General features: G+C 34.5%; 1 protein-coding gene across 1 annotated transcript in view; it reads left to right on the top strand.

Moving 5' to 3' along the window:
* Positions 1–2,093: 2,093 nt before the first annotated feature.
* The window catches only part of oeh (neuroparsin), a 41,545-nt gene continuing 21,589 nt past the window's right edge, over positions 2,094–22,049 (top strand). Inside the window, exon 1 of the mRNA XM_028314907.1 lies at positions 2,094–2,220. The gene's annotated coding sequence lies outside the window, so the exon portion shown is untranslated. The remainder of the gene's footprint in view (positions 2,221–22,049) is intronic.

Here is a 22,049-nt window from a genome sequence, read left to right as displayed (position 1 = left end):
TAAACGTAAACGTTCGAATTTGCTATGCTAGTTTCAGTCACCCTGTATATCTCAGATTGAAGGCTATGAGAGGGGTGGGGAAGGTCAATACATATTGGACGGGTAAAGAATCCGCTAGTTCTTATAAGCCGCAGCGGCTGGCGATCCCCTCCTTTGGAGTTCGGCCGACGTCAACATAAACAATATGGTGTTATTGCTTGTATCTTATCTCGGGAAAAAATATTGGACATCGGTTCTGAGCGTGCGTTTTGTATTAGATGTTACGGCCCGTGAAGTTTAATTGTGGTGTCTTATGCTATTGTTATAAGGACTGTTTTTCAATAAAAATGTAAAGCCTGATGTGCTGTAAACAGTAGAGGATGTGCCGCTTGACCCGCGGTCGATACATGGCAACAGAAGTGGTCGGTGTTCGTAAAACGTCGGATAAATCTATAAAAGCAAAAGGTCACTGATTGACTGACTCACTCATCACAAAATCTCAGAAGCTACAAATGCTAGGAGTCTCAAATTTTGCATGGGGGTTCCTTTAGAACGCAGGTTTTCACTAAGACGAGATTTTTCAAAATTCACCTCCTAAAACAGGGTCCACGCGTACGAAGACGCGGGCGGCCGCTAGTTACATATAAATTGCAAGCAAACAGTAATAATATCAACAGCTCCTTTAAATATTAAACTTGATAGAACTGGCTTTAATAATAAAAACACGAGTAGTGTTCTTTGTAATTTCTATGCAGATAATTTGTATTTGACTGCAGAGGGAATAATAATGTGATACAAATACTGAGTTCCTATCATACTGATTAAAAAAAAGTTTAGTCTAAAACATTCGCTCTGTGCGATCAAATAAATAGTGCAAAGATTTGTAAGAAAAAACATAAAATACTCAATAATAACGAAGTTAAATTAAAATCTTGTAAGCGTATTAATATTATCAAATATTTTTAAGCACAGGTCTAAAATCAATAAGGCTGAGTTGCACCATCTAACTTTAACTTTGACAAACGTCAAACATCTGTCAAACTTCACACAAAAAAACCCCAGTTATCGTCAAAGTTAGGTGGTGAAACTCAGCCTAAGCAGTTTAATTTAGCTACGGATCAAAAAACTGCGCCTAAAATTATTAACTTTTTTTGGTTTATTTAAACTAACTACTAATAACGTGTTGCTTCTAATTTTCAATTAAAATATTTGTAACTAATACAAGCTTAAAACAACTTTTTAACTTGAAACAGTTATTAAACTTCCCAAAGTCTGTTCACGTTTGAAATAACGAGTTTGGCAAGCAAAAGCGCTACGAAAAACATAGCCACTTCACTTCGAAGTAGTAGCGCTACGACGTAGCCGCTCGTCTACGAGGATCGTAGCTACGGCTGTCTACGAATGCCTCTACGTGCGGAACTTCAGTCGAAGTTCAGATGCGCTTAGAAAGCTTTGCATTTCTTTTAAAAGATACAAGAAAGTTGTCTGTGGCTTCGTTTTGTGTTCGTGATGGTCTTTTAAAAGTTACTGAATGAGAGTACTGCTACTGGTATCTTAAGTCCATCTTTTTGATTGATACTAAAAATTGTTCTTAAAAATGAATTTGGCTGAAATTGGAAGACTATGTACCTAGGTTTGACTACTAGTCAACTACGTATCTGAAACTGGCCCCCATTTTTGATTTGTAAGTATATTCAACCTTTTTTTATTTTATCATTTTCAATTGTAAAACTTTTTTTGGGCTAAAACGATGAAATTTTTTGCGAAAGAAGGATTCTACTAAACTTAAAATGTTGCCTCTCTTGGAACTTAACTTAAATAAAATACCCAAACAATCTATAAAAGTGTAAATCCAAGTGATAACTAGCGGCCATTAATAAAACATCAACCCAAGACGTTGCAGTTGACGCGTGAAAATACGTAGACCGTAACAGGAAATTTATTCCCGGAGAACGAGGGGCCCACTTTGCGTGTGTACTGTATAATAAGAGCGAATAAATGACAATTTGAAATTCAAAAGTAGGTGTATAAGTTAAGCGCTTCGTGACTTGCGCATTTCATACCATTCCTTACTCTCTAGTGTTGACGTTGACGCGAATCAGTATTCTGTTGGCCGTCGCCGGGGGAGGTTGCGTCGCTTCGTACCAGCCCCAACGTGTTTCGCGCGACCGATCGCTTATATAACAGTGTTTGTTTTGTGACTATTCGATTGCCGAGAAAGGATTTATTGCGGAATCCAAGGTACTGTATTTTTTTATTCTTTTTTCAAACTTTTTTTACTGGCCAAAAATAATTTTGAATTTTTTTTTTACTCTAAAACAGGTCTAAGTAGTTTGCGTATGTGTGTGTTAAGTAGACAGCTTATGGTCCTTAATAATGCAGGCCTCCCGAGGGATTTCTTAGTGGTCCCGACTTTCCATACGCGTTAATACTCCCAGGGAAATTAACAGGATTACACACAACTAACCCTCAGGGAGTTTTTGGCAGTAACTTGAGTTACTTACGTTTTAACTTGTACAAAAGAGAAGTTTAGGTAATGTTCTTGGTAATATATATAATTTTTTCGGTTTAAGTAAATTGGATTCACGTAATACTTGCGGGTTTTTAAGAGGACTTTTTTAGAAGTTATTCGTAATTGGATTGATATTTTTGGTTAACTACAATAATAGCACAAAGTTTTCTTATCTCGTTTTGATGATCACTAATAATAAGACTGAATTTACGGGATGCAACAATTTTTTTCAGTATGCTATAGTAGTTCAACTACTTTAATAAGTCACATAAAGTTACTTAGAAAAGCAATGCGTTTTACCAACGGAATTGACAAAAAAATTAAGCAAGTTACCGATCCTCTGCAGTGCTTGTTTGAAAATACTCTTGTCTTTAATTATTCTGGAGTAAAGACTGTAGTTTTTTTTATGATAGTTTACAAGACCTTATTATCATGTGAGGTATTGTATTATAATATTAATTACCGTATAAATTCAAAGAATTTTGTTAGCATCACACAACATTTTCGTCCCAATAAAATAGTAGCAAAATTCGAACCTGCTACCGTAGCTGACATTGTAATTTGGTACTTCAACCGCCAGGCCATATAAACCTAGAGTGTTTTGGTTTAAGGAAAACGGATTTGTGTATTATTTGCGGCTTGTGTCATTTATTGTTATTGAATCACTATATCTTATTCCTCTTTCTGGAAAAATGTGTTCTTTCTAAACAAGCTAAAATAACACTAGTTTACAAGGTTTTTTACCCAGAGATGAAACTGATATGTATCGGTAGAGCTATTAATCCTTACTTAAAAACTGAACTTAGAAAAAATTTAGGACGTCAAATTTTGTAAATATTGATTATATTAATTTTTATCATTTTTAAACATTTATCTCTAAAAACAATAAAAAATGAGTCGCGTTGCTCCTTCTTTTATACTGATTAGTATCAGTTTCCCTTATTATAGACCAACAGCAATCCGCTAACATATTTTTATCCCAAATTCCTTGGTATCTTTCCTCAAAAACCTTCAAATCCTGGTGAAAACTTTCGCCATGCTCAACACTCACGTTTCCTAGGTTCTCAGAAAAAAAATCCAGGTGAGAATGTAAAAAATGAATTGTTAACGACTTATTCATACACATTCTTAGGTAATTCCTCAATAATTTGGAAACAATTTCTACATAATTCTCAGATAAATTTATAGTTTCCCAGGAAACTTTTCACTACTGCTTTAAATTAATACCAAGCATTTTTCCTAATTGCTGGAATTCGAATTGCTGGGTAATGACGGATAAAGAACTCCTTGAGATTCTAGCACAGGTTTTGTGACTGATGCAACATCATGATATTGTATGTTCTTGGTTTTTGTTGTTAAAACCTGTAGTTTCAGTGAGGCAGAAGTAACAGTCATTAGAGTGATTTGTTGGTTCTCTCTATAACATTGGGGTGCCGAATTTTTCATTTTCCTGCAGCCTAATGCAATAGTATACTTCTCAAATTTTCGCACACTACACCAGGAACCCATTTTTTATCAGGTTTGTTACCGAGATTTGAAAGTAATAGAAATAGGCCCTTTTACGGCCTCAGTAATTAGTCTCTTCTTTTTTAACAATATAATTTGACCACAAACTTAGCAAAAGTTATTTGGGCTTAATTTACACTGCCTTGGTGACATTTTAAAACAAGTGAAAATGTTAAAATAATACTTAAACGCAATTAAAATGAAGTAGAAACTCCGACGCGGCTAACAAAACAGCTTACTTAGGTTAACGTGGATATCTCAAAAACTTGACGTGATAAAAATATGAGACATATATTTTTGTAATAAGGGGGCTGGTAGAAAACACATCCAATATGAATTATCTTTGGGTAAAAGAAAAAAAAATTTTTTGTAAACTAGTGTAATAAGAGCTTGGTAATTATGTTTCTAAATTTAAGTCCATTTAACTATTATGTACCTTTTTGTGACAAAACGTATATATTATAAAGAAACATTAAATTACAATATCTCAAGGTCTCAACTCTCGTTAAATTTATTTTTTCTAGTGAAAAAGTTACCTCCAAAGTATTAAATAAGACGAAAGCAATTCCACATCCCTATTCTTATCTTGTTTTACAAAAGTTTCCAAACCAATAAAAGTATTCAATAAAACTTGTATTACACTCGACAAGGGTAAATAGGTAACATGAAATAGGGAATGTGGGAAAGGGATTTCATTTATCGGCACAAAATATAAATGCCAGAGGATTTTTGCTATCTTTGTACCCTCTCTGCAAACACGTTTCGCCTGATAACCACGTACGTACGTATCTTTCCTTGGTAAGCAAGATTTTAATGGCTGACTTTGATAAGTACTTCAAAGGGGAATGGATATTTCAACATGCTAATACTGAGATATTTGTTTTAAGATGATATTTTTATTTGGTTAAATAAGATATCTATTCCCTGTAGCTTCTGGTGTAATAAAGCGCTTTCACATTAGGGCGTTAGAAACGCGACAGCAGCGCGGCAGCAGCGTTTTTATAATGTGAAGGCATGCATCCGCTGTCACATAGTATGAAATTTTCGGCAGCGCGTCTGTCGCGCGTTTGTCGTGCTGCTAAATCGCCTAAATGTTAAAACGCTCTTAGAAAGGATCGTCCTATAATGATGGAAAAATGACCTTATGATGATGATAATCCACTCCTAATATCTTGTAAATCTTTTTCAGAAATAAAATGTCTTTAACCGCAATATCTAATAAAAAAATCAATGTCATATAAGAAGCTTTTAAATTATTTATATAGGTTTGTTTTACCTATTATCCTATCATCCCTTCTCAAACATTATTTATTGTTTTGTCCTATTCAAATATTTCGGTAACCGCATCATTATTTCAACTCACTATGGTAAATTCAAGTTACAGCCAGTTAACGAAAGCAAAATAATAACCAATACGGATAAACCAATACCGCAAGTACAATATGTACTTGCGGTATTGGTTATATTAAATTGCGATTTATGTGTGGTTTAACCTTTCATCATTGCTGGCTTTTAGTTAACCGTTTATATATGTACTGTAAACAGCTTAAATAAATACGATTAAATCATTATTATTAATTTCACTCTGCGCTTAATGATGCAAAATGCAAATCACTAATAATGTTTTGGGTGAAATAAACATGAAAATATGATTGAAATGTTAATCTTCTATGCATTATTATAATTGCTATTTTGTTTTTCTTTTAACTTAACGGAGTGGTATTGTTTAATCTATTATTATCTAATATATTTTTTTTTTTCAAAATAAATCATGCATAGACTCTGCGACTTAATTTACTTTATGTTTAAGCGTAAATCGTGGACGCCTATACGCTAGTAAGTTATGTTTTCCATGTTAAAAACTCATAAAACTCATTTATTTTTGCAAATAGGCTTTTAAAAAGCACTTTTACATGTCCCAATACCCTACCACTGCTTCGGGGCAATAAATGGGTCAGTGCTGAGAAGAAACAGCGCAAGAAACTCAGTTAATCCGACACTTTAAAATAAGATAATAATCCTTAGGATGGAATGCAATATTGCCGATATAACAATAAAGCATTCATGTGTACAGGTATTTATAATAAGAAGTCATTCACATTATTACACAATGGATTCTATTCTTAATACAGTGTGAGTCACGTTAAAGTGTACATATGAAAATAGGTAAAACTAGACCTGTTTTTATCGACAAAAAAGAGGTCAAAAATTTTTTGAGATTTTTTTAAAATTTTTTATAGAATTTTTTTTCTTCCAATTACTTATTGTAAAGAAAACGTAATAACTTTTAAACTAAGCGGTATATCCTGATAAAATAAAAACAGTAATAATGCTAAATAACAGGCGATACTAAAAAAATACATAAATTACACAAAAAAGGCCAAAAAATAATAAAAAATTGAACTTTTTGAAAAAAATCTGCTTAAAAATTCGTGTTTTTTTGGTTATTTGATAAATTTCTCCAAAAAATGCCCCTATAACCGGTAGTTTTTATTACTTTGTATTGTTCTCTATCGTATTATCTTTGTAAAACCAAAAATCGCATGTCTCTATCCCTATCACAACATTTGCTATGATCGTTTGAACAAAGGCCTGCCACAACATTATTCTNGAGAAATTTATCAAATAACCAAAAAAACACGAATTTTTAAGCAGTTTTTTTTCAAAAATTATCATTTTTTATTATTTGTTGGCCTTTTTTGTGTATTTTATGTATTTTTTTAGTATTGCCTGTTATTTAGCATTATTACTGTTTTTATTTTATCAGGATATACCGCTTAGTTTAAAAGTTATTACGTTTTCTTTACAATAAGTAATTGGAAGAAAAAAAATTCTATAAAAAATTTAAAAAAAATCTCAAAAAAATTTTGACCTCTTTTTTGTCGATAAAAATAGGTCTAGTTTCATCTATTTTCATATGTACACTTTAACGTGACTCACACTGTATAGATAATCAAACAAAATGTTGATCACAAGAGCACGTTAGAGTTTTTCTGTCCTGTCAGAATCCTATTCGCACACCTCAGCTTTCTCAGCGCAATCATTTAAGGTTACCTACCCAAAATTACCATGAAATTTGCTAAACGTAAAATTTACTTTCGATGCGTACTGAATTGGAGATGAGATCAAATTGGCTAGTGAAGTGTCAGTTTGGAGAAGAAATTCGGGCGTAAAATTATGTAAAGCACAATCCAAGCAAATTGAATCACTTAGTACGAAAGTGAAATTTAATATTCAGTGAAATCAGTGAAAGGGCAAGATCAAGGTTCTCGATATGCTATAATATGGGGATGCATATATGCAGAACCGTGGGAAAGAAGGTGGGATGGTAATGCCGTGATTTGCATATTTTAATATTAACATGGCTGGTTTGGAGTATAACACATTTCGGTGGGCAGAATTACGTATCTGGCTATGTAAAATATTCATCCGAGTGTCAGATGGTTACTACATGAGTAGTGCGCTGACATTTTGTGATTTCAATTTGACTTATAATAGTTCCCAGACAGATGTCACTTACTTTAACTAATGCTCACTTATTTAGTTCTATGACGTCATGCATTTAACTATGTAAGTTTTAAGAGGAATTTAGTTTGCACGTGTGTGAAATTTTGTAAGTTTCGAGTATTTCGTGGAGTCAACTATGTTTAAAGTAACAAATTAAATTCAGTTGAATTAAAACCTTCAGAATTTGTATCTTAATCATAATTAATTTACACGATGAAATTGCCTTAGAAGCTAAAAGTGGACAATGGAATTAAAAGAAAAAAAAAAAGTTTCTTAGTGGCTAGGAGTGGTTACTACATTTTGATAAAGAATAACAAAAGAAAACCCTCGAGAGGTGTTTTTTTTTTTTGGTTAATTATATTAACACACTGGCAATCACTTCAATCGCGATACATAAAACATAATATTGTAACATTCCGTTGTCAGAATTACACCGATATTAAAGATGAAATTGGTACCAATAATTTTAACGAGTTTATTTGTTGAGTCCCGCACCGCCATTGTTTTTAATTTGTTACCAAATATCAAAGATAATATTGGTGTTGGCTCAAACGGCCAACAATATAGCGCGCTCTATTTTATTTACGCTTTCCAAAAACTGGAATTGGTTTAGAAGCGTCACTGTTCCAATCACTCCGAATGCAATAACCTGGAACGTAGGTCGTTTGATGTCATAAATGTATTGTAAAATATTTTATTTCCAAACGACACAGATTGCTTTTGAGTTTTGACTATAGGTCAATTGTGTTTATCTGTAGAGAGGTGATATTGACATATTATTATTTTATTTTATTTTATTTTTCTTTATTCAGAAACCACAGCTCTTTATAATAATAATACAAACAGGTATTTTTGTTCTTACAGCCAATAATGGATTCTATATATTATTACAATCTCGTAAAAAACAGTCAAAGGGGCAAAAAAAAGAAACATAGGCTTGCATGCAGGTTGTGTGTGTGTGTGTGTGTGTGTGTGTGTGTGTGTGTGTGTGTGTGTGTGTTCTTTCCCTTTCGTGCCGCTCCCATATCTCAGGCGATGACTGAGTTAAGCGAAAGGTAGACCTAAGTATAGATAAACTCTTAAGACACAAAAGTAGCAAAAAGCTCTCACTCTCTCAAGGGTTACTAAAAACAATTATTTGGCATTGCTTAGTGCAGTCTTTCCCAAAGTGGGCGATAACGCCCCCTTGTGGGCGCTGCAGGCTTAAAGGGGGGCGGTAAGAGACCCAGAAAAAAAATCGGGACGTTGTGTAGAGGCTTGGGAGGCGTCATCTACTAGGAGGACTCTTAGACACCGACTGAGCTCGACTCTTGACTACAAAAATGGGGGGCGCTAAAAAATAATTTATTCTCAAAGTGGGCAGTAGACTAAATAAGTTTGGGAACCACTGGTTTAGTGCCTTTAATACCTGTGCTTATCACGCAGGTACATAATATTGAGACCTCTTGCATGAAACACTGCTTTTGTTAAAAACACCTACTGCCAGACCAAGCAACCATTGTATTTTATAACAATTTACCTACGCACAATTTTAAACGTAAGATACACCTACAAAGAATATATTTAATTGTTTGTACGTTGTTGTGAAACATAAAATTATGAAGGGACAAAGTTGCCCTCGGTCTAATGATTCTAATTTAACGTGCAGGGGACGTCCCAAATTGTACAGTTGTCGCCGCCGGCGCCACCCGACAACAGGAGGGTTGCCCAGACCGCAAGAGTAAATTCTTGCTAAAGCCCGACATTTATTCGACATCCACAAACGTTAAGCACGACCCTGCTTTCGTTTTAACAAAAACACACGAGTATAAAGCAATGATGGTCTCGAAATACAAAAACAAATGAAAGTGTAGGAATTCAAATTCGGAATGCGTTTCGTTTTTGTTTTTTTCTTGATATTATTATTTTTTTATGAAAAATAAAGTTCACATGCCAGTTATTTTTAATGTTTTTAAATTTTACATGAAGTTGTTAACTCTGTTAACTAATTAGGTCTAAATTTTGGGATGTTTTACATGAAACTTTACTAAAAGTTTTATTTAATTATCTATGGTGATAAATAATTAAGTATTTAATTATGTGGACGTCACTGTTGCAGACTTGTTTAAAAATTAACTAAAGTTTGTGTAAGTTTAAATGATTAATTATTTCATAATTTAGTTTGTTGCCGTCAGAGAGAAGGTTTTATTAAAAATTTAATGGTTTCGTACATTCAGTCAGCTGGTAGCTTTATTTAAATAATTTGATGAGAATTTTGATGCTTAGATCTTGAAATGAGAAAAATTATTAGTCTTTATTAAACCTTTGTAATTATTGTACTAGTCTCGTACCTAATCATAATTTTAAAGTTATTTGTTTTCTCACAAATGATTTGAAGATAGTCCGTCAAGATTAATTAACTACATTTAATTATTAAAACCGAACCAATCAGTCAAACAATACTCTATTTAAATAGCTCTATTACGGGATCATAACAATATTTCTTTCATTATTTTCCTTGTTATGTTTCAACACAAGTCGCAGATACAGAAAAATACGGATTTACAAAATATTAAATACTAGGTTTTGTCCATGGCTTCACCCGCGTGAAGTTAAAGTGACAGATCATAGCCTTTATTATTATGTTATTCTGACGTATAAACATTTGTTAATACTGTAAGATGATATGTACCATCCTAAACTGCATCTCACTTAACACCGGGTGTGATTGTGGTCAAATACCTGCCTTGTTATGCATAAAAAAAGTTTGATCAAAATCCGTTCAGTAGTTTTATCGTAAAAGAGTAACAAAAATCCATACATCCACACAAAGTTATTTATAATATTAGATTGCAAGGTATCAAATTATTTAGATCAGTACTGAGTAATCTTCCGATTAATTAACAAAGTCGTTATGTAAACTTCCAGCTAGCAGACGCCTAGGTAATTGGCTCGATAGAACAATTTTCCTATTTATCCTATCCTGTTACATAGTTAACAGAGAATGTCTTGGTCCTAACTATTTAATAGACTATTATCAGGTAACCGAGAAGCGATCTAATTCGATATATTTATTACAGAAGCCAGAGATCGACCTACAATAACATGCGTGCTTTCTTACTCTCACTATTAATATAAATACGATAGTAACTCTGTCTTTCGCCCGTATTCACAAACATTACTATGAGGTCTCGCAGTGCGCGTGGACGCACAGGGTGACACACGAACCAATCACAGAACTGTGATTTGCTGATTCACTTGAGCAAGCATCGTTTGTGAATACGGGCGTTTGTCTGTTAATATCTCTCACGTCTTAACTACTAAACCGATATAGATGAAATTTGGTATAGAGGTAGTTTGAGACCCGGGACAAAACAAAGAACAATTTTTATAACAGATTTTGAAGGGACACGAGTGCGATAAAGTCTTTCTATGATAGATTTGAGGTATTCCTCGAAGCGCACCCATTTGAAGCGCACTTAATTAAGCACACCTTACTAACTTAACTATTCCTCTAAGCGCACCTCCTATATCTCTTTTAAATAATACAACAGTAGTACAGGTACCTAATTCCCCATTTTATTTGGCCTGACGTCACGTCTGTCAATATCAAGACCTGATCAAATTCGCCTCCCGAATACGAAATGGAGGCTATTTGTCAGTAGATTAGTAATATTTTATTTTTATGGAATTGTTTCTTATTCTCTTTAAAGGAAATTCGTCATTATTCGCTGCGTATTATGGGATGTTACTGCTAGTACCTATATTAAACGTAATTCCATTATTATTTTTTATTAAGCTCACAAAGATTCGGCGCGATGGTTTAGAACTCTGCTACGACGCATTGAGTCGCGAATTTGATTCCTGCACAATACAAATATTTTTGATCAACACATCTTTTTCTTTCTTTAGTCATAGTGTTATCGAAATACACATCAATTGTGGCTCTGGGCTATCGTTCGTTCGTTCGTTTCAGCCAAATGACGTCCACTGCTGGATAAAAGCCTCCCCCAAGGATTTCCTCAACGACCGGTCTTACGCCGCCCGAATTCAGGCATCGCCCGTGACTTTAACTAGATCTTCGGTTCATCTAGTGAGGGGCCTGCCCCACAGTGCCCACACTACGTCTTTCGGCCCGTGGTCGCCATTCTAAACTCTGGGCTATATCAAATCAAATCAAATCATTTATTTGCATTACATGTGTGGTGGGACATCCACCTACAAGGTGGACCGACGACATCGTAAAGGTATCAGGAAAGCGCTGGACGCAGGCCGCTACCAATCGATCAACATAGAAAGCATTGGGGGAGGCCTATGTTCAGCAGTGGACGTCCTATGGCTGAAATGATGATGATGATGATGATGATATGTGTGGTTTGACAGTATTTATTATTATCTATTGGTTTTTTATTTATTGGTACCTAATCTTTAATCTACCAGCTCCCAATTTAGAATCAAAACATTTCGTTCACCCGTAGACTAAACAAACATAATTTAATCTTTGCTTTAAATAATAGGCATCAAATAGCTTAAAAGATCGGTGATTACAATACAACCCAAGCTCTTTTAACCCTTCCAATGCATTGTTCGCCCCACGCGATTACTCGCTTGATTTATTATTAAAAGACCCTTGTCCTGACCTTTATGAGTGTTTAACGCCATGCCTCGGTTGCTTTAAAAGCGGCAACTCTGTACCTACTTAAAATCGATACCTAGGTAGATTTTTTGTCATGCTTTTATCTTTATATGGGCTTACGAAGTGCTTAGGAAAGGCTATGTAATTTTAATTTGGATTAGTTAGTTATAAATACTAGCCTTTTTCAGAGCCAACTACATAGCCTGAAAATTCGTTCAGGACAATTATATCAACTGGTGATTGATTTTTCACGATGTCAACAGATATTGGTATGAACTATGCAACATGTGAAATAGTTTAATTCTGCTTATGTAAAAAAGACATACCCCAAGTAACAAAAAAGCTAAGACAATTTAGTTACCTAAGCTACGTTATGATTATGTGTAAAAATAAAACAAACAATTTGGTAATCTGAATAATTCAAAATACAATAAAGTTTAGACAAATCTTTATTGACAATGTTTCTGTCTAAATCACACACGAGTTACATTATTACAAAACAAATTTAAATCATAATATTGTGTATGTCGCAATCATTCTTCAGTAATTCCTTTGTTTCAGAAATATAAAGAATATTCAGCCCGAGAACCTTACTGAATATAAAGTAAGTCAGTATTGTAACATTTTCGCGGATCCTAAAAGCTGCAACATGAAATTTGAAGCCCCAAAAGTGTGGGTATGACAATATTCTGGCAAACGTGCCTCAGTTGTAAGATAGAAGTATAAGTGTTTGCACTTGGCTTTACCTGTGTGGTTTTATGTTACAACAATAGGTTAGGACGTAAAAATGTAGGAGAGATAGAAACACACAAAGTTTCTTGCTTATTTTATAATTATAGGTGGGATATACCTACATTATGTCCTGCTCATTACATTTGTTAAGTTTGGATCATAATCAGCGCCGCATAAAACGTTCTAGGATTTGTATTTAATTGTCCTGCCCATTTATTGTCCTGAAGCAGTGGTAGGGTTAATACTGGGACGTGTAAAAGTGCTTTTTAAAAGCCTACTTGCGTAAATAAATGAGTTTTATGAGTTTTTTAATTACAAACTGGCCCGACAGACTTCGTAACACAAAAAAATAAGCCTATAATATGTTCATCAGGACGATTGTAGGATTATACTGGTAAAATATTTTTTCAAAACTGTCCAGTAGTTTCAGAAATTAAGAAAAAAGTGGATAAAATCATAATTCATACCAATAAAAAGCCCGAAGAATATTCAAGTGCTAATTTTAAAGTCTATGGGACTCTACATAGTAAAGTACTGTTGTTGAATTTTGTAAGAGTAGGTCGGGGTTACTATCTTATGCTGAAACTTCAGCTCTGGGCCCAGAGGGAAATTAGACCATGCCTCCGTACTGAAAGTTGACGTCTAGATTTCAACTAGTTATAAAACTTAGTATTTTGTCATATGCTAGATAATGTCGCCATAATGCTAAAGAAGACTTCTTAAGTAAGGTTCTTTTCTAAAAACAAAAGATTTATATTTTGCTGTTGTTCATTATATAAAATTGAAAATTACAAATTTTAGTTTATCACATATAGGCTGAGTTGCACCACCTAGCAGTTTGACAGATTTTTGACATTTGTCAAAGTTAAAATAAAATGGTGCAACTCAGCCTAAAATGCTTTGCTCCGAGCGAGATTTTTTTTTTTTTTTGTTAGTGAGTGTTATTGAGATACACATGCAATGATAGCTAGTGGAGTACTCCAATTGCAGTGCAGTGATTTAGTTTGTGAATTATGATGATTGTAATTACGTTTGGTTAAATTCTTTTAGGTGATCGACTATATGGGTAATGTAGGCTTTGAAGCTTTTTGCTGTGTCTTCTTTTCTAATTATGTCTGGTAGATTATATGGGTTGATATTTAGCAGGCGGGATGTCATTTCATGGTTATATCGGGCTGAAGAAAATCTAGGGCACTGTGTTAGGAGGTGTTTCCAAGTTTGTGGAGTCTGGTCATCGCAGGGACAGCGGTCATCTGCGACGATATGGAAACGATGTAGGTATTCCTTATGATAACCGTGGTTGGTTAAGACCTGGGTGGTGGCAAAGTCCGGTCGGACGATCTTTATAAACTCCTGCAAGGTGTTGTATGTTGGCAGGAGGGATCTTGTATGGACGCAGGTGTTCGGGTCCATATACAAAGTTTTGGCCGATTCTTTACATTTTTGCCTGTTTTGATGTTTAACGAGGCTGAGTATGCGAACAACCAATCCAATATAGCATCGTTAATAACCATCCTTCTGGCGCAGTAGGGTAAAAATTAAGTAAGTACAAAATTCATCTCACGATGTTTTCTGGAACAAATCGTACTCTTATAATTTGAAAGATGAAAAAATCATAACGTAATAAGACAAACATTGTCGAAGAATTTATTGTATCTGGTAAGGTTTGGTAGGTACTGCTGCTTTCATAATGAACATGGTATTCACCTACCATTTGTGTTAATCATTTATCAAACGAAAGAAAACTTATTGGTCTTGAAAACATAAAATATAAACCAGGAAGTTTGCGACACACTAATCCAACGGCCACAAACATAGGCGCGTGGAATATTTAATTTCATCTAATAATAATTCTTGTTATTGTTTCGGGATTGGGTACAGAAATCTGAATCTGGAAGTTTGTATGATTTCCTTAAAGTTGGGCTGACCCGGCGCCTTGTTTCTCGGAATACCCAGATTTGCCCAATTTGAGTTGTTTATTGTTGAAATTACGTGGATCTACTCGTATACTACGCAGCGACTTACGCCCGTATTCACAAACGATATTTGCTTAAGTGAAGCAGCAAATCGAACGCACAGCGTTGAATAGAGTTCTGCAATTGGTTTGTGTGTGACCCTGTGCGTCCACGCGCACTGTGAGACCTCATAGTAATATTTGTGAATACGGGCGTAAACTTCTCGTGTTTTGAGTCAATAACGTTTTAGTTTTTATTGTATTTTGCCACATTAAGGCTAGATTGCACCATCTTACTTTAACTTTAACAGACGTCACAAGTCTATCAAACTTTATCAAAAACACCGGTTATGGTTTTTGTTATTGTTAAAGTAAGGGTGCAACTCAGCCTATGTGATATCTATAGAAGACGGGTTTCTTCTGATTTTATGACACGGATCACTAATGAAACGACTCAAAACACAATGTAATCGCCAGTGGGTAATCAAATCTGGTATAGCTAGAGTTACATACATAGATCATTACAGGTTGGTATTGAGTGTAAAATCACACTTGAGTATTAATACCATGATATTTCTTTAAAATTGACTAAACACCTTCCAAAAGAAAATCAATTTTATAGGTAACAATTTTTCAGCGAAGTAAAAAACGTTTCTTTTTTATTCAGTTATTTTTGGGTCAATCTACATCAATTGTTACGCCTACCCTGTAAAAAAAGAAGACTGTTTCATTTAATAATTTAAAAACTTCCTCTTTTCGTAGACGGCTAGACTGTTATATGGTACGGAAAATTCCCTATTGTTATTTTATAATAGTTTGTTGTACACAATACCTATTTTAGTCTAAAAAGGCTTCACTTCATTGTTAAAAAAAACAAATAACCGCTTTTTTGTTGTTCCAGACCAGGTTTAATTAAGTAGAAGCTTCGTAGAACAGACATTTCCTCGAAACCCAAGTTCCGGTTACTTGTTAGTTCGGCGGTCAAACGTGATTACCACAGCTCAAATCATTGATGTTAAGATGAGCTTAGATAGACAAGTAATTTGCCTAATTAAGGTCAATTTAGTCAATTGTGTCGTCAGGTATACAGCAATACGTAACTAGACTTCACATGTCACCACAAGTCTCATATTCAAACGGAATTACATTGCAGTAGTGCAATTGAAATAGAGCATTAATAAAAATCTACTAATCGAATATAGGTACAGCAATATGGCGGAATAAGGGTCAATATTGTCGTGACTATTCGGATTTTATTGAAGTTGCTACAATTGATTTAAGGGTATTGCCAGAAAGAATTGCTTCAGTAACAATACCTTCAGAGATTTCAGTCGTTAGTAACAGATGACATAGGTAATATTCTTGAAAGTTATAAAACCTTGTTTTAACTTACTTTTAACTTAAGAAGTTCTATGTTCCTACACGTAGTACGAATTTCATTATGTTCACAGATGTCTTGAGAATTAAGTTTTAGAAAATACATTCGCAAACCAAACAAACACATTATTATACATTATAAATGTAACGCGACTAGAATGAATCCAACTCCGTTGTTTTCTACTTAATTTTATGAAATAACCTGTCACAACTTGTACCAGTCTTCAACGTGTAACAATAATCTGAAATGAAATTATAACTTTGAAAACAAATCCTGAGTAAATATGTTGAGAAACTGAGGATTATTTGGGCTAACAGCTGAAATGATGGATTTACAAATATTCGTTTTGTTTAGGTACAGTTGACAGTATGACAAGCTGAATACAGGCACTTATGTAGTTGAGCTAAGTGCTATTTTGAAGCGAATTATAGTCCGTTTGTCTGTACACTTAGCCGCTTCAATATTATTTTCTCTTGAGGGACGTTAAGATTTATTAGGCTTCATACCGCTGGGAATTACAATTCAGTAATTTGGCGGCTTTGATTGGATGAAATATCGTCGGATTATGATAGCCCGAAACAGGTTCGATCGTTTCAGCGTGATTATCTCATTGTATCTGCGAAGGGCTTTCGTTTTATTTTCCTAAGTAAATATTCAAATATTATACAGGGTGTCCCGTAAAGACCGTGCCAAACTTGTGGAGAAGAGACCTATGTTAGACTAATGCTCATACCTCTGAAACGGTGGTACTTTTTACTAAGATATTTTTATCTAAATGGTAATTCATTAATCTAACTTCTCTATAAGTTTTGGAAAGATTCATATTATACTTATAGATTTTTGAGATATTATTGTATAGAGTTATGGAAGAGGGTCTGATTCTCACCATCATAGGTTTTACAAATCCGTAAAAGGATGAGACGAATATTTGAACATTTGGCTCTATTTACTTGTATTGTTGATCAAACGAATAATTTATTCGAACTATTAACATAAAGATCCTAACCTTGACTCTAATTGAACAATATTTTACCTTGAAATAATTGCCATTCATAATAAAATTGTACTGTTTCAATAATAACAGAACTTTGTAACCGTTACCTCAATTACAAAATGGTTAAATTTAATAGTGTAATGGTTGCAGCAACAATAATGCAAAACTAATTTCCAAATCGTCACCAGTTAACACTTTACAATCCTTTACGAGATCCAAACCCAATACTGACAAAATATGCAGTTCTCCAAACAAGACCGCACGGTCATTATGCAGTACCATTCAAAATAATTATATTACTACGACAAGTGACTAATTAACCATAGCAGTTACGTTAACGTCTCAGTTTACGTAAATTAGGCAGTGCCAGCTCTGTTCTGGCCATCGTTATCTTCAACGACTTTGAAAACGACCCGCGGGGGATGGCTGAGCCATCCTCAAGGTCTAGTGATACTTTTGAACGTTCACTATTCTATGCGAATGAATGAAATTGTAGTGTAGTACTAATAGTTCTAGCTCAATGTGTTAATTCAATGATAGTTTATTTTATCTGTCACCAAATGCACACAGAAAACAATACTCGACTTGGCGGGGGCACTGCCGTGCCCCCAGATTTTTTTGAAATATTTAATTATCGCTCTAAAACAGTCAGATCGATTTTCATAAGACTTTTACAGATGATAAGTAAAAGGGTACTTAGGCTACTTTTATTTAAGAAAAAGAATAGAGTTTTACATAAGACATAAAAAGAAAGTGTGAAATACACACAGAGGTGAAGTCGCGGGCAGAAGTGCCTAAATTTATTTTGTCACAAGGCAACAGTTCTTGTAAACAGAATGCAAACAAAAAGTTTATATTCTGAACTTTAAATTAACCAGTTTTTTTGAGTGCGAATTTTCTGTTGTTGAAAAAAGAAACCTCACTGCGACGCGACCTAAATGTATTTTGTTAGTAACTCGACCGATTGCAGTGATTGCTATTCGCAGAATTTAACAATTTGAAAAGTTTTTATTTTCGGTTTTTAAAATACAATTTCCTCAGAAAAAACATATCAATGAGTATTTCGCGAAATGCTCGATTATTTTCTCCGAACTTTATAGTGCGTTAAGGTTTACTACGAAAGATTCAACTTGGCTAACTATTATGAGAAAATCCATGCTATGTGAAACGTACGTAGTGATGTTATGCGCTTGATGTAGTAATCGATTCTTGAAAATTCGTTTTTCTACATTATACAGCCTGAGGACACTCAGATTTTGAGTTTCAGTCTACATAATGTGTAGAGAGAGTACAATTTTGTTTGATCCCAAAAGTAATGCCGCTTCCAACTCACTAAAGGCGGTTATAAGCACTTCATTTACTACCGGTTGGCCTGGAGGGCCCGACTGGTAGCGGTCCTCTGGGAGTAAAAGTTTATGCGATAAGGTATACGCACCTTCATCCAGGGTTATCGACATTAATCCCGTTTATTTATTTAAGTTTCCATATAGTTGAGAAAATTTATGTTTCGCTTAGTTTTGGGCTAGATTATAGGTTTAAAAGAGTCATGCTATGTATATAGATCGTTTCATCGACGAAGACGCGCCCCACCATTCTTCCGCTAATGTTTGAGTGTTATCGATATACGCTAAGTCATCCATGAGTGCACACGTACGTCGCACACTACAATAATGACGCTCGGATTGCTCGGATCAAACTTCCCGCACCCCGCGCTTCCGTCGACCAAAAATTGGTGGGGCGCGTCTTCATGGATAAAACGTTCTACATACATAATATTGTCGTTTATTTTAATATAAATAATGTGGCTTTAAGAAACAAATATGTACATATTATAGAGTTCTGGTATTCATTTGAGGTAGCTTTGCGACTCCTGACTTTACCTGAAGAGTGTGCCGTGATCGTGATTATTGTAATTAAATAAGTTGTCGACTCGTTCACGGTGCTTGGGAACTTTTAGCACGGGTTTGAGGGTAATTGTTATTGACGGGGAAACTTGGATTTCTTTGACGAAACTTTAAATTAATTTCAGTTACATTATAGTAGGTACCTACAGCAATTACAGCCAAATGTCATATCTTAATAACTTATGCATGGCTTCGCCTGCGTGAATATTGCTCAGTCACAGAAAAACATTAACGCCCACATTCATAAACGATGTTTGCGCAAATCCTTGAATAGAGCTCTGTGATTGGTACTGTGAGACCTCAAAGTAATGTTTGTGAATACGGGCTTAATTATGGCCTTTCAAAAACCGGGATATAATATGTATAAATTTTGTGTCCATCCTAAGTTTTTTTTCCATGATCTCGCTTATGAATCACTCCATACAATACAATATTGATGAAAACTGCTGAAATCCGTTCAGTAGTTTTTCAGTTTATCACTAACGCCCGTATTCACAAACGATGCTTGCTTAAGTGAATCAGCAAATCGAACGCACAGAGTTGAGTGGAGCTCTGTAATTGGTTCCTGTGTCACCCTGTGCGTCCACGCGCACTGGGAGATCTCATAGTAATGTTTGTGAATACGGGTGTAATAGACAGACAAACGCGATGGACGACTTTGTTAAAATTATGTAGTCAATAGTTGTTAGATAGATAGATAAAACGTTTATTTGCATAACAGAAACACACATTACAAACAGAAAGTACCGAAAGTAGGATAAAATAGTAGTAGACAATATGACATGGTATCTCAGATCATAGAAAGAGAATAGATATGAAGTCGCGTGTAACTACAACGAGAACCAGTGTCCCCACATTTCCCCCACCACAGCTCCCACACACACATTCAACTGTGTAAAAACAAAGCGACTGAGAGTCTACGACAACATGTGCAACCGGCTTAAAAGTGCTGTGATAGGCCAGAAGGCATGCCTTATGGCCAATCAATGGCCGCGTGACGTGACGCACACTAAGAAAACGCTAGTGAGAGAACAAAGATAAAATGGAGTCGACAAGATATCGATACTTTAAATCGCTAGGGGCAAGGCTCGAAACTGATTTCACAAAATGCTTATGTATGAAAACCTTTTACTTCTATTTATCGATAATAGGAAACCGCATTAGAACACGAGCACGGCACTATGTTACGACCAGCACATGCGGCCGTACTGTGTATTTTCACACGACAGTGGATATCGGAAGAAATTAAATACATTGCGCAGTAGTTGAGCATGACATAAAGTGGTTGCTAACTAAATCGTCAATGTACAAGTGTGTTAGAATTTTTATCACCATTGATTTCGATATCGCAGTAACTGTTACGGCACTGAATTCGTTCGTAAAAATGTTTAGTTTTTTTTATTTATAAGCAAAATACCAATGGATTTGCAATACTTACATGTAGTAAATGACTCCATTGTTCCTGTAGTTCTTCGTTTCACTTGTTTTATTGCACGTAACGACGCATTATCCAAAATATCGGAGAACATTTTCTTAGTACGACTGAATCGCGACTAACCTAGCTACGCGGCCGATGTTCGTTTCTGGGCATATCGCGGAGACACGCGCCACGCCCCCGTTTCACATCTATTCCCTTCTATGATCTGAGCATGGTATGGTAAGACAGAAATAAAAAATCATTATGACATACAATATAGGTACACACTTTATACAGAAATGTGTGTCGCAGCAAATGCAATTGTTAAAAGTAAGGTTTACAACTAAAGTGTAGGTAACTATGGTGTTTGCAAAGTCTGTATGTAGTCTATGTATGTAGTGCCTATTAAACACGCATTATAAATAGATTAGCATAATAAATAAGCTATATTAATTGCTCGACAGGATTATTAGCAGAGTCATGGCAGCGATTACATGACCTGATTATGCATATTATAGAATCAGTAATGTAATATGGCTCAGTGCCCTTAATGTCGTGACGGAAGCTAATAACGGTTTTATTGCCTAGTCATTAGAGATGAATTTGGAAAATATCACCTGCCTAGTTGCTCAAAATTATTATTATTAGTGAGAAGTTAAGATCCTGTAAGCTACACGTGTCTCTTCCGCTTTTGTGTGATCTATTCTAATCTTATACCACAAAATCTAATATCAATGGTATTTGTTTTAAATCTTTATTATTTTCTATTCCGAACGGATACCACTTTTTAAACGAATACCAAAACAAGTTTTTAGGTATAAGGTACAGTCAATGAAAAATACCTTTAGTTGTGAAAATAAGTTGTGTTTATTTAACAAAATCAGTTTAACCAAACAAACTTAAATATAGTAAGTATTTATGTTTAATTCAAAAATAAAATATCACAGGCAATCACCTTTACATATTAAAATCTAGTAAGTAAGTATATGTTTTGTTTCACAATTAAATATCAGGGGCAATCAACTTTTAATAACCGGTTGCTTCGGATTTACCAAAACAATGTAGCAAACTTATCCTTTTTCGTAGGTAAAATTTTTTAAACAAAAGGTTTCAATTGAACTTGTTCTATAAGTTGTATGTAAAAATATTCGATTAAAGTTAATATAGAGTTTAAGCATAGTCTAGTACTATTAAGTACAAGTAAGGCATTGTGTTACAATCGTATCATAATAGAATAAATAAATAAATAAATAATAATTATAATAAAAATCATTTTTCTAGCTGACTGTACCAAGATTTATGTTTTTTATTGGTTCGGACACTTATTAAATCGCACATTTATTAAAATAAATTTAAAGAGTGGTATCCGATCGGAATAGAAAATAAAAAAGTATAAAAACAAATACCAGTAGTAAGTATTAGATGATGGTATTGGATCGGAATAGATCTTTTTTATGTGGGTGTCAGTTTCACACTTACTGAGCCGCCTTATACGCATAACTAATAGGCTCAATCGGTACAAAAATAAGTATCTTTTATTAAATTGTTTTC

Source organism: Ostrinia furnacalis, unplaced genomic scaffold, assembly GCF_004193835.3.
Source record: "Ostrinia furnacalis isolate ACB-3 unplaced genomic scaffold, ASM419383v2 OfSCF4915, whole genome shotgun sequence".
Classification (NCBI taxonomy): Eukaryota; Metazoa; Arthropoda; class Insecta; order Lepidoptera; family Crambidae; genus Ostrinia; species Ostrinia furnacalis.
This window is presented reverse-complemented; position numbering and strand designations above follow the sequence as displayed.